The following is a 13,061-nucleotide window of genomic DNA, read 5'->3' as shown; positions in this document are numbered from 1 at the left end:
CGTTTGGGCCGGCCCACCGCGATTGGACCACGATCTTTTTCGGCTGTTGTTCTCGTATGTGACCCATTTTTCATCGCCAGTCACCATCCGCTTCAAAAATGGGTCGATTTCGTTACGTCTCAACAAAGAATCGCAGGCATCAATTCGGTCCAAAAGGTTCTTTTGCGTCAATTCATGTGGCACCCATACGTCGAGCTTCTTCTTGAGACCAGCCTTATGCAAATGGTTCCAAACGGTTTTCTGGCTAATCTTCAGTTCCTGGGCAATGGAATAAGTGCTCACATGCCGGTCCGACTCGACGATTTCCATGATTTTATCCACATTTTCGACGATTGGCCTACCAGAGCGTGCCTCATCTTCGACGTCCATATTACCAGAACGGAATCGTTGGAACCACCGCTTTGCTGTTGCATTCGATACTGTACTGGGTCCATAAACAGCACAAATTTTTTTGGCCGCCTGCTCCGCCTTTTCACCTTGGTCGTAGTGGTACTGAAGAATGTATCGAATTTTCTCTTTTTTTATCTCCATTTTCGAACGCTGTAACACACAACTGGCTTCACCGAACACAAAACTGACAAAGAACCTTTTTGATGCGTAATATCACCTTGAAATCGGTGTATACTATGACTCGATGCGATGTGCACATCGTGAGATATGGCTCACTAAAGACATCTAGCGAAAAACGCTCAGAACTTTTTACTTAACCTAATAAATGTTCTTATATATTTATTTCGGCGATTAAAATCCACAATTCACAATAGTAACACGACGTAGAAACGACGTAAATGACGAAGGACGAAAAGAGGGAGAAGAGAGACATTATCGTACAACGTTCACGCGACAGGGACGATGAAAAGAGCGAGCGTGGCTCGTCGGTGAGCATTACAAGGTATTAGCGATTGAATATATCGCTGTGGTTCGTAACGTAGGTAGGCGCTATTAAACGTGGCAGTCGGCATATACGCGGAACAGCGTGCGCTGTCGATCGCGGACCAATTATCGCACGGCACTCGTTGTTTCTACAATCGACGCAACGACACCTTCGTCGTCCGGCCGCGTCGCTGGAAATTTTTATTCTGACCACAGAGTCGGGCCGTGAATTTTTAAACGGTCTACGCTTGCACGTCGATTCGGCCGCCTCACCGTGTCCAGAATAAATTTAAATTTATTCCGACAGTATTCGATCGGTTACGCATCGCATTGATAAAATGCCCCCGACGGGGAGGCGGGTTAAATGACTTTTAAATATCATTGTTGATTATCGCGTTATTTATCAAATGAGCCGCAAGCTTTGGTTCCTGGTAAATATTCCGAATTTCGATACGAAACGCGAAGAAAAACTTAATGATAATGAGCATTTAATTACCGCATGTTTATCATACGCAACGTAAAATAATACCCGTTTTAATATTCGCAGGAAAATAATATTCGGTGGTAATTATTGGATACTTTCTTGCTGAATATTGAAAATTTCCTTGTTGTTTCTATGCTGATGTTACGATATTGACAGATTTGATACGAGAGCAACGAATTCAGAGAATCATGAAATTATGAAAAAAACGTTCTACTCATTTTTTAATGGCAAGGAATATGCTTGGATACTTTGCGAGACACCCTGAAGGATATTATATCTGTTGAGAATTTTGGATCTTAATTGCCGAAATAATGGTATAGGAACGCTGAATTTACATTTAGAATTCATATTAAAATAGTTTTAGACTTATTTAATAAACGATCTTCAAGATCTTCGTCGATACACACTTGCACGCGTCTCACGTTCTTCCATACCAGACTGTTAACTGAACAGTTTACATTCCTTTGTTTCCGAGACGCCGCGCATACACATTAAATTATCCGTACACTCATATTCACATACATGTATCACTACTACGCGGTCAATCTAGTCTAGCACATAAAATTATACATATCTCAATAATATCGTAAGAGGGAGACGAATTGTTCACTGCTAAATAGTTGAATCGTCGATAATTTCTTACTTCCAGTTTTCCGTTTCAAATTTTGTTTCCTGAGAAATTTATTTTTACGTGTCGCTCTTCTAGCAAACCGACGCGACGCAATGATATTGAAAGTGCGAATTAAAATCGACGATGCCATTATTCGATTAATCGACCGGGAGCCTGAATAAACGCAGAAGTCGCTATGACTGTGATTACTTTTGAAAAGACCGACGTAACATCGTTTGAATAATCTGACCATAGTCAAGCGGGAATTTTTAAGCGATCAACACGCCGACGTGGAATCGATTATCATGAAAATCGACTGGAATTTATCGTGGAACTTTGCGATTGATTTTCCCGTGCAGAAATAAAACGGTCAGTTTTTTAATTACTTCGTCCATTGTATTATTTAACATATTTGAGAAACGTTCGGTACGGTTGTTTCTTTTTCGTTCGCGATGACTTTGCTCAAAATTTCAATTTATAACGGACCGGTGAATTTTACAGCATTTTTAAAAGGTTCTTTGAATATTCAAACGAATCGCCGCTTCCGTCCAAAAAACGTTGACAAAAGCTACTTTAAACGCTCGACAAAAAATGTTCAACTCGCTCGGTGGGGTGTTTTTTTTTGACGAAAATAATCGTCAATTTTCGAACATTATTCTTCGCCTAAAGCATCTTCACCTGAATAGATCGAGTTAAGACGGAAACTTTGTTCACCTTCGCCGAGTTGTTCCTTAAATAAAATACCAATCTCGATCTCCGCGTGACTACGAATTTCATTATTTATTATCTACACTGTCTTTTATTCGTCTATTAATTAATTCAAAATAAAGAAAAGTATAACTATCTTTTCGTTAAAATTCGATTAAACTTTAGTACCTTTCGACTAAAAGACCAATCTACTCTAAACAAATTTTATAAGCCCAGAATATTAAAAAAAAATTATGCTGTGATTGACAATGATAACGATATAATTGTGACTTATTTACTTCCTCACGGTAATATTTCTCGTAGTCCTCGGAAATCCTTATTCTTCGTACTTCTTCCTTCTTCCAGCGCCACTACGATATTTCCTCTTTAACGTTTAGTCGACAAATACGACGAGCTCTTCACTGACCCTATATATTATACAAGGAAACACAGAAGTTCCGTATCGACTTAAAAGTGGGGGAAAGAGGGTTTCCGTTAGAAATGGACAGCATCTGCGTCCTCGAATAGATCGCAGAACGGGGAAATAACGTTCTACATTTAGGAATGGCTCGAAAATTTATGCTCGAACCTCGAGAACCCTTCTGGTGTCGCTTTATTAAAGACGAGTCGCGAGAAACGATAATGGACGTGACGAAGGATAAATCAGAAGGGGCAGAGAAAAGAGTGGAAAGGGGCGACGATGGCGTGGAGAAAATGACAGGATCCGCTGTGCCCGCGAAACAACGTGGAACGCGATATAATGACGGGTTCGATGACAAGCGCGAAACCGCAATGACAATTATTCCGCGACGTTTCGCGGTTTAACGCACGACCTCCACTTCCTCAGTCGTTTCAACTGGTTCCGTTTCAAACTGTTTGCTGTCGCACTTGCGGTGTCGGAAATGGGACGAGTATCGCGGTAACGAGAATTATAGTATTTGTTGCGCCAGATTGGCTGACATAAGACGGTATGCAAATAAGGATGCTGAGATTACGGGAATTCTGATCCAACTCCGAGGACATGTTCTGCGATTCGTGAGTAAAATCCTTCGCGATTCGTGACTAGCGAAATGTTAATTAGCCGGACAATTTCATATAAATGTTTCCTCGCGCGTTAACCGAGTGCTGTCTTGACTATAATTTTTTATAATCGCGGAATACCAAGTTGATAAAAATAGATCGATCTTGGCTAAGATTTCAGTTCTTAAGAATAGAAATACGATATACGTAATTCGTTTGTAAGAGAAATAAAACGACACGTACGAAAGTGAGAAATGTTCAACTAGAGAAATTATTGTATTACGTCGAAGAGATTGACTGACGGTCAACAGAACTTGAATGCAATGTAGAACATGGATGAAACTTTAATATCCTAATGTTTACTCGACATTTGATACAAGATTAATGAAACTTAGCGTTAGATTTATTGGTTGATAGAATCTTAAGGTTAACCTGGCGAGGAATAAGTTAACGATAGCGCAGACAGGACAGTTTATCGTATAAATAATTGGGAGTAATCGAACCGGCACTCGACATTTAATCGAATCAAACATCCAATAATCGATATTTGAACAACTGGCACTCCACTCTATCGAGCAACTTATTTGAACCAATTCAGCCCTACAGATCTACCCATTGCAAACGAGATGCAATATAAATTCACACGTCAAATCGATCACCGTTCAACGAATATCGAAATCAAGTATCTGACAAGAGTAACCGCGATATTGCGAAATTAACGAAATGTTCCCAAATAACGGCGATCGATACGACCCTTCGCTTTTTTACATTTTTACGCAACGAATATGCCGAATCGAAGATTACGGTTGTCGATACGTTGATAATTTGTAAAAAAAAAAAACGACGGTGCACCGGTTAGTCAGTTGCGATAAAATTTATGCAATTTTGATGAACGTACGTTCGCCGATTCTGTTTGCTTGGGAACAAATTGCAGGAAAAAACATACACGGTAAGCGCGTCGGGGCTTTGTAAATATTTAACAACGGGGCAAACAATCGGAATCGAGATTCAATTTATTACATCGATGCAGGGAAAAGCACGCGATGCAATATGTACAGCGACATAAATACCGGTATTTCGTTGCTAAGCGAATTGCGATCTAATTTCAGAATGTTTCACTTCTACGCTAATTATTGTCGTACGAATGTCGCGTAAATTATATTTAAATATTATTATACACCGTTTCATCTCTATCGGTTAAGTGTCGAATCGTTTAATTACATCGGTAAGCTTTTTTCGCTCAAAGAAAATTACTTTCCACCTTTTTATCTCTGCAATATTATTCTCAACTTATTATCCTTTCACTGGATATTACGAGATAATATGGTGGTGGTGTGCTATATGGTGAATCATAAGTCGTTTGCCAATTCAAATATCGAATTTATTTATCTCGCGCATGATCGGATTTCGTATTTGGTATTTTTGATTTAGCATAGTAGATTTCAATTTTTTAAATAGAGATACCATTGTATTTTACGATTATTAATTCATGCTTCTATTAACTATATAATTCCCCACTGCGTGTCGATAACGCGACTTAAAAGAAACGATTAGTTAGCAAAATTGAACGATTTGAAAAGAAACAAAGATTTTTCGATTTGACATAACAAATTGTTTAAAAGTCAAAACGCTTGTGATTCAGACTTGACAAATAATCAACTATCCGTAATGTACAATTCCACAGTTCGACTCCGTGTTATTACAAACCGCGAGATCGAACATGATTTTACGTTCGTGATTTAAAGTTAAGCTACTCGATCCGCTGGTCGCCACGCTGCAAAGCCGCGAGCGTTCTCTTAATTTCGTTCGGACCTAGTCCAACGAAGTTCCGGCCGCGAAGAAAACAAAACACGAGATTCGCGACCGCAGTTAAACTAGAAGTTAACTTCGTTCCCAAAGGGAGACTGTTTAAATCTGTAGCGAAGCTACGAGCGCCAGCCAAGGCCATTAAGACGTCAGAGAACTGTAAAGTCCGTTTCGAGGTATCAAGAGATTGGGCGCAATTTGCACCCAAGGATAATCGCGATACGACGTTCAAGCCGGAAATTAACAATCGTGCCGGACTGTTGCTCGAAACTCGACCCACAAACCTCTGATATTTATGTCCCGTTAAATATTATTCCGGAATTCACGATAAAATGCTAGCTAATTGCTATAATCGTTGACACGTCGCTATGTTGATATCAATTCGAAATCAACATGATATTCGAAATGGTTTCTGCGTCGCGCAGGGAAACCTAACAGGAACTACAAATCTTAATGATAAACTAGGCGACTTAATTAATCACCATATGATTGATTACGTTACTATGATTTCACTTCCACTCGAGATTTCACTCGACGATTACTCCGCGGCTGGCAAGTGTCTTGGAATTACATGACGCATATGCTTTTCGAAACTTCCAAGAGGATAACGTCAGAAAGACTTTCTCCCCTATTCTCGCTTAGCGAAAAGCTCTTAACACGATAGCGAACACTAATGCAATTCTAGCGAGCAATTCGCGATAGAATTAGGCGTTCGATGATCAATTTCTGACGATCCAACGCTCAATGTACCGTCCGTTCTAAGCTTTCTCTTCCACTACGTTCTTCTTTTTTCTCTCTGACTCTTCTTTTAGATTATGTTACTTGCCATGACGTTAGCTTTCCATTTTCGTACCTAAACTCACACGTACTCCGTCCTTATGGGATGAAGTTATCCCGACAGTTCGCCAACTTTTGTCTGTCTGGGAAAGTAACATATTTCATAAATTCTTGGAAACGGACCCTACCAAACGAGCAGTCGCTTCTACTGTGCGTAATCTGATACAACGAATCGCAGAAGTATTTTTCGTATCCTTTTAATTATTCGACTCGAATAATTAATATATATATATATATATATATATATGGAGCCTCGTTTAATTACTCGTTAAAATATTATTCAAAAACGTTTATCAACAGGAATATATAGTATGATAAATAATCTCGCGATTGATGTATTATTTACTCAAAAATAATAATTTATCGCGATATACGTGGAAACGTAAATAAACCGTCAGCCATTCAACGTCAAACTTTAGATTCTCTGTATCCGATTTAAATAAAATATAATCTATAGAACGAAAATATTTTCCCTTAAAATATCGTAAAACGGAAATCCTCTGCATACTGTAAACGCTGATGTTATTACCAAGATCTTATATTTCACAAAAACCTTCCAACTTTCTGAATCGATACCAAAGAAACTATCGTATTTAGCCAATTCCGAATTTTTTCTTAATTTCGCGGAACCTGTTACATCGAGGATGTGAAACGGGAAAATTTGAACCTCGGGGATAGGCCAAGCGGCGCAATTTGCACTCGACGATAATCGCGGCGCATTTGCACGTTACCGTGTACCCGATAACGTTAACGAGGTTGTCGCAGGTTCACGCACGTCGTGCCTAAGTAAATTGGCGGGCAAACGTTCGGCAAGCCCCGGCAAACCGGCCAATTCGATTGCGGAACACGTAACGGAGAGTTCGAGGGGATGCGGAATCGATAATCGAGTCGAGCCATGGCATTTCGTTGCACCCTATTCCCGATTTTTTTCTACCTCGGACCACCCCATTCACGATTTTCACCCCTTGAATGAAAATTTAATTCATCCGCGAAACCGCGATGTAAATCGCGATACTCATCGGCTGAGTGACGATCGGCAGTATTAAGTTCGGTTAATTTAAAGTTACGTTTACTAATGATATTCTAAGTATTTTCTCTATTAAAGTATCCCGCAATGATTACGTACTGAATAAATTTAAATTGTTACACGACAAACGCGAAAACGATCGTTTCGCTTGATTCGTATTATACAAAATTTCTTCCGATCGTAATAATCGTATTTTCCATCCTGTATGGAGCATAAATTAAATAAATTGATTATATCGTCGTATTACTATTTATGCTTTTATCGTTCCAATAGTAAGTATCGTCAGAAGTCACGAGGAGTAAAACTAACTTGCGATCGTCGTTATGGAAAAGTGAAAAATATAGCGATTACACAAGAATGGATTAGAAAGGAGCAAGAATTTTCTTTGTTTTTGCAGGATATACAATTGCAGTAGCCAATCTTCGCATACGCTTTTATCCTATACAGCATTTTTTTATATACACTACTTTCTACGTACGTACGATAAAGCTTGTACATACAAAGTTGAGATTTTCTTGCAACTGACCATCAACCAGTTGCAATTAAGTTCCAGCTCGCGTTCGTCTTCTTCCTCTTTTACGTAAATAGAAGGTAAACGTTATATGACTGTTCCTGTTCGTACTAATCTAACCCGTTCAATATGATTTCGCGTAGGCAGACACGTTCTATCCGCGAAGAAAGACGATATCGAGACCAGTTGGAATTCAAGTTCTTGCAGCGTGTACGTCGCTGAAACAAGGGGCAAAATATTGCCACCGAGTGAAAGTGATCAAACTAGAAGAACAAAAATCTTTGCCGGTATCAAATATTCAACTGGAAACAAACAGAAGGCGAGAACGCTTGTAATTAAACGCGATAAATCCCACCAATTTGTTTGTCGCTCAAAATCGTTCGAGTTAAACCGATTAAAGGGCTTGTTTTCGCGTAAACGTCGCGTCGAGCAAAAGAGCTGGAAATGGCGTAACGATGGTTCGTAAAACACAACGAACAACATAGAGCACGCGGTCGTAGAAGTTAAATTGCGATCGCGCCTAGGGAAAGAGTTCGCGAAATCACATTGACCCAGTTCCTTTCTTTCTCACCCTTTTGTCCGTGGTCGAGCCGCGCATACCGGCCACGCGACTGACGTACGTACGAAACTTGGCCGTATACACATACGCATAGACGCGTGCACGCGTGTATATACACGTAGGATAGGAGAGGTACTATTAGCCGCACAGGTACGTAGCCGCACATTCCTGCGGTTTCAACAACATAACCGGATTACACGGCTTGCATAGGTGAATTAGCAGGCAAATGTTCGGTAAATTCGTTCATTGGCATCTGGCCTCGTCGATTCGCGCCCCGTATCCTGCTTCCGGTTTATATTCGTCATGATTAGACCGTGAATTTTTATACATTCACGGGAAACGTAACAATTGGAGAAAGGAAGCTGCGCAGCATACGAGTAATATACGAAGATACATGAAATATCCAAAGAAGAGTGGAAGAAATTTCTGTCTGGATTCTACGTTTCGTTCGATTTTTATATATGTTCGAAGGAAAATTTGGAAACGCGAAGCTGCGCAGAATACGCGTAACACGTGCAAATACATAAAATATTCAAATTAGAGCGAAACGCGATTCCGCTTGGATTCTAGCTTTTTGATGTGTTGGCAAAAATGCGAAGTAAACCGGGATCGCTCTCTAGAAAAGTAGGATTGTAACTGATCGATTTATTATCACGTTTTTCAGTTGCTTGTTCAAACTTTTCGCCTCAGCACCCACTCGACATACACAAGTTTTTCGTGCTCGTCGCTACTAACATACGGATATTTATGCAGATTCGTATTTTAGCGAACACGACTGAAAAATAGGGCTCGGACGAAGATTTGTTTGGATCAGGTTTTTAAATTACGAAGGGCACTTGAGAACTTTAGCGGTAAAAATGTGGATTAATTATGCTAACGCGAAGCATCTCTGTACAAGGTTTTTCTCAGTATGGAATCCACTTCTTCGGTGGAAATGAAAACGGAAATAAAAGCAGTTCGTACGTTCGAGTGTCTTTTATTACAGAGACTTCTCTCGGTTATGGTTTGAGTAAATAAGTATCGGGTTAAGTGAATTTTGTTCGTTCATTTTCATAGAAAACGCGTGATTTATGAAAATCGTGATTTACGAACATCAAAATGGCAAGAAATATGTACACGATAATGTTAACTAAATTTTAAATTCAGATAAACCTTCGCTTTGTATTTTCTTTCTTATTTTATTATGCGTATTACGTAACTTTAGAACGAACTTTGTCAATTATTGGTTTGGAAACTAAGTGATTGCGGATTTTGTCATTAGGTGGTAAATCCGCGATTAGTTGCCAGCCCAATAGAACAACAAATATTATTGTAACTCTGAAACGTTTAGTAAAAAGATCTTTCAACTCTTAGTCTATAAGGAAATAAAATTCTAAATGAAATAAATACTATTAATACTTGTTGCTACAACCGACAGCTAACTTTTATCATATAGGATTTCATGCGAGCGCATACATATGTGCAAACACGTGCGTTCATTTGTTTCTCAGATTTATTCTTCGAGAACGGGGACACAACCCAATGAAAATTTATCGTGTCGCGTCGCTTTAGCTTGACAAAAGGAACCATCTTCTTTCTTGTTACGCGACGCGCCGGTGTTGTTTCAACGTACACATGCAAGAAGCAGTACCAAGGAAGAGTAACTTTATACATTTGAAATATTCCTACTATTACGGATAGTATATGAAATCATAATTTCAACGGAAACTGCATAGCTCCCGAGAGTACCTTTACGTGATGGAAGCAATAACTTGTTGGCGAGGAAAAGCGTAAAAATTTCAATATTTCCGACAACATTTTGGAGCAAGTGTTAGATTGTAAACTAGTCCTACAGGAGGAATAAGCGAAACGTGTTTGGCGAGTAACCTGTGACTAACTAGAAACGAAATATTAGAATAAATGAACGAACCTTATATAAGAAAATACAACTGACTTTATTCTGGCATTCTTCTGGTATTAACGAACCAAACGCGAAATTCAATTTCTCCTGTTATGGATAAAACGTTAAAAATGGTTCAAGCGTACGAGCGAATTAAATAAAGTTCCAAAACGTAATTACGTTTGTAAATTTCCGTCAAGCTACTTCGAAACGAAACGAAACTCCACGTATTATATATCACCAGGTTTCCAGCGCCCCTTATTAATTTTCCACCTCGTACGGTTCGTATATCAAAATTATCAAATACAGTTCCACTGCCGCAGAAAGTTACTTTCCAGCGAACGGAAATAATTCTCCGCTTATTTAATTACTTGTCGGGTTGTCTGCTCGACTCCTTATCGTTTTCGATTATCGAGAAAAACTTATACTTACAATTACCTACTTATAACTGGTCAATTTAGTCATTCGAGTAATATGAAATTCAAACTAATCGACTCTATCTGGATTGGTCGTTTGGTTCCTAAAGAATATATTCCTGTCAACGAATAAGCAATAAAATTAAGATTCTACGCGAAAACGGATGCATTAGATCGTTTATTTAACGTAGAAACATTTGTTTTCAGTTTCGCGTGCTTTTCATTAAGAAAAGCTTGTCCATAGTTTAGCGCGTACAGTGTACGAAAGTTAAATAAAATTAATTGATTTCGTAATTTTTGTATTATTCAACGGTAACTTTACTTTGGGCTTTGTTATTTTGATTATTTTCATATCATTTTTTATATTCTATTCTTCCCATTAAACTTGGCATTTCGAACGAATTATTTCTACGCGATTATTATTATCGAGAACGAATGATTACACGTAATTACATATTCCAATGTATGTTAATACGAACAGACACTGTAACGAAAGAGATAGAATCAATTATGTATTACGTGCGACAGCTATTTCTATGCAGCATTAGTTACGTTAATTCAAAGAATTTATTTCGGTATCCGCGTTATGGCCTATAACCCGGAATTCGTGTATAACGCGAAACGTAAAAATAAAGTTGCGCGTTATAGGAGGTCCCAGTGTATATTCCGTTTTAAAACTTAAATCCGCTATACGGTGACGGTAAAGCTAAAACTTTTTCACGATACGAAACTGACTGGTGTAGCTCGTTCGTCAACCATCCATCATGATTTAATCCACCACGGATTTTTATACATTTATAGGAAATTTAAAAATACAAAATTGTATATAACATGAGAAATATATAAAATATCCACAGAGTATAGCGGTGTATAATACACGATAGATAAAACAGTTTTCTGCCGAGCGTTTGCCCTTTTAATAATATTCTCCAACGCACAGATTTGCATAAAAATCCGCGGTCTAATCACGATAACGAAACTGATAGACGATAAAGGATTCGGTGACGTCACGAAACTACCATCTCGAAAACTATAACAGCACTTGCAGTACGGTCGTGCATCAAAAGTTCCGGTTGCAAGAGCCATTAAACTTTATCATGCTGTTTGACTCACCGTTTCTTCGAGCTGGCTAAAGGAATTCCTCCCCCGGCGTTCTCCTCCGCTTCTTTCTTCTCACTCACTCACTCTCTCTCTCTCTCTCTCTCTCTCTCTCTCTTTCTCTCAACCGTTTCGCTTACACAGCATGTAACACATAAGATTGTTTTGCACCTGCGGCACTGGAAATGCTACTTAAAATTTGTCGACTTCGTGCGACACTTCTTTCAGCTGCAACACACCGAAACGACACACTGAAAACACGGAACGGTTCGAAAGATTCGCTGGCAAACGCCGTTGACACGCGACTGGAAGCTTCGATCGAGGCGTACGCGATTCCAACGAGCGAACAAAGACGCTCGAGGTCATAGGATATTCGTGCGACGATTTGGAAACATTTCGACGTTTCGTGTTAGAAAGTAAGGCGCTGACGCAGAAATGTTTTCGAGAACACGCGACGACTGACAACAAGTGATCTAACGCTGTGGAATCGATGATCGAAACGACCTCTAGGGGACGCGCCTGGGTTAACGCGCAGTCAAAATTCAGTTAGAACGCACGTAGCGTCGTGTTTTCTGTAATACGATACGCCTATAATGTCTTTTGTGTATTTTACGAATAGTCGTTCGAAAAGTCGCGAGTATGGAGTATTTTTAACGTTACGTATCGTTGTATAGCAGTATAATGATAAACCGTACGATAACTGTACATGGAAATGTGTATTGTATCACATTTTCATGATATTTTGATGTATTGTATTTTACATCAAAAGGGGTATATAAAAGATTACGTAAAACTACGCATATAGAAGATAACAAATAGAATTCAATATAATTTTCAAGATATATTTGCAGAATACAAACGAACTTGGATACGTCGAAAAAGAGTGACCAGAAGAAGCTTCGAGATTGAAATTCTCGATTATTTATCCCGTGATATATAGTATATTTTCCATAAAAATGTACGGAAGGTTCACGACGGGGTAAACAAGTAGAGTTTAACGAAACTTTGAAAATAGAAAATCTATAGAATAGAAAATAATTCTTTGGAATAATACTTTGAAAAATTCAATGACCAGAAGAAGAAGCTTCGGTATCCTAGGATTGTGCATTCAGGACGTATATATCACGATGAAATATCATATAATTTGCATAAGAAGAAATAAGAGTAACGTAAAATTCGCAACGTATTACGCAACCTACGTGAAACGAAGTAAGAATATACAAATAAAATGCAATTAAACTTGAGAAAGATGCT

At 38.8% G+C, this 13,061-nt stretch overlaps 1 protein-coding gene across 1 annotated transcript in view; it reads right to left on the bottom strand.

The window, feature by feature from the left end:
- The window catches only part of LOC117210228, a 165,070-nt gene extending 152,786 nt beyond the window's left edge, over positions 1-12,284 (bottom strand). Inside the window, exon 1 of the mRNA XM_033453032.1 lies at positions 11,823-12,284. The gene's annotated coding sequence lies outside the window, so the exon portion shown is untranslated. The remainder of the gene's footprint in view (positions 1-11,822) is intronic.
- Between the last annotated feature and the right edge of the window lie 777 nt (positions 12,285-13,061).

This window comes from Bombus bifarius, unplaced genomic scaffold (assembly GCF_011952205.1).
Source record: "Bombus bifarius isolate JDL3187 unplaced genomic scaffold, Bbif_JDL3187 scf7180000008199, whole genome shotgun sequence".
Lineage (NCBI taxonomy): Eukaryota > Metazoa > Arthropoda > Insecta > Hymenoptera > Apidae > Bombus > Bombus bifarius.
The sequence above is the reverse complement of the archived record's forward strand: the minus strand, read 5'-3'. Positions and strand labels throughout refer to the sequence as shown.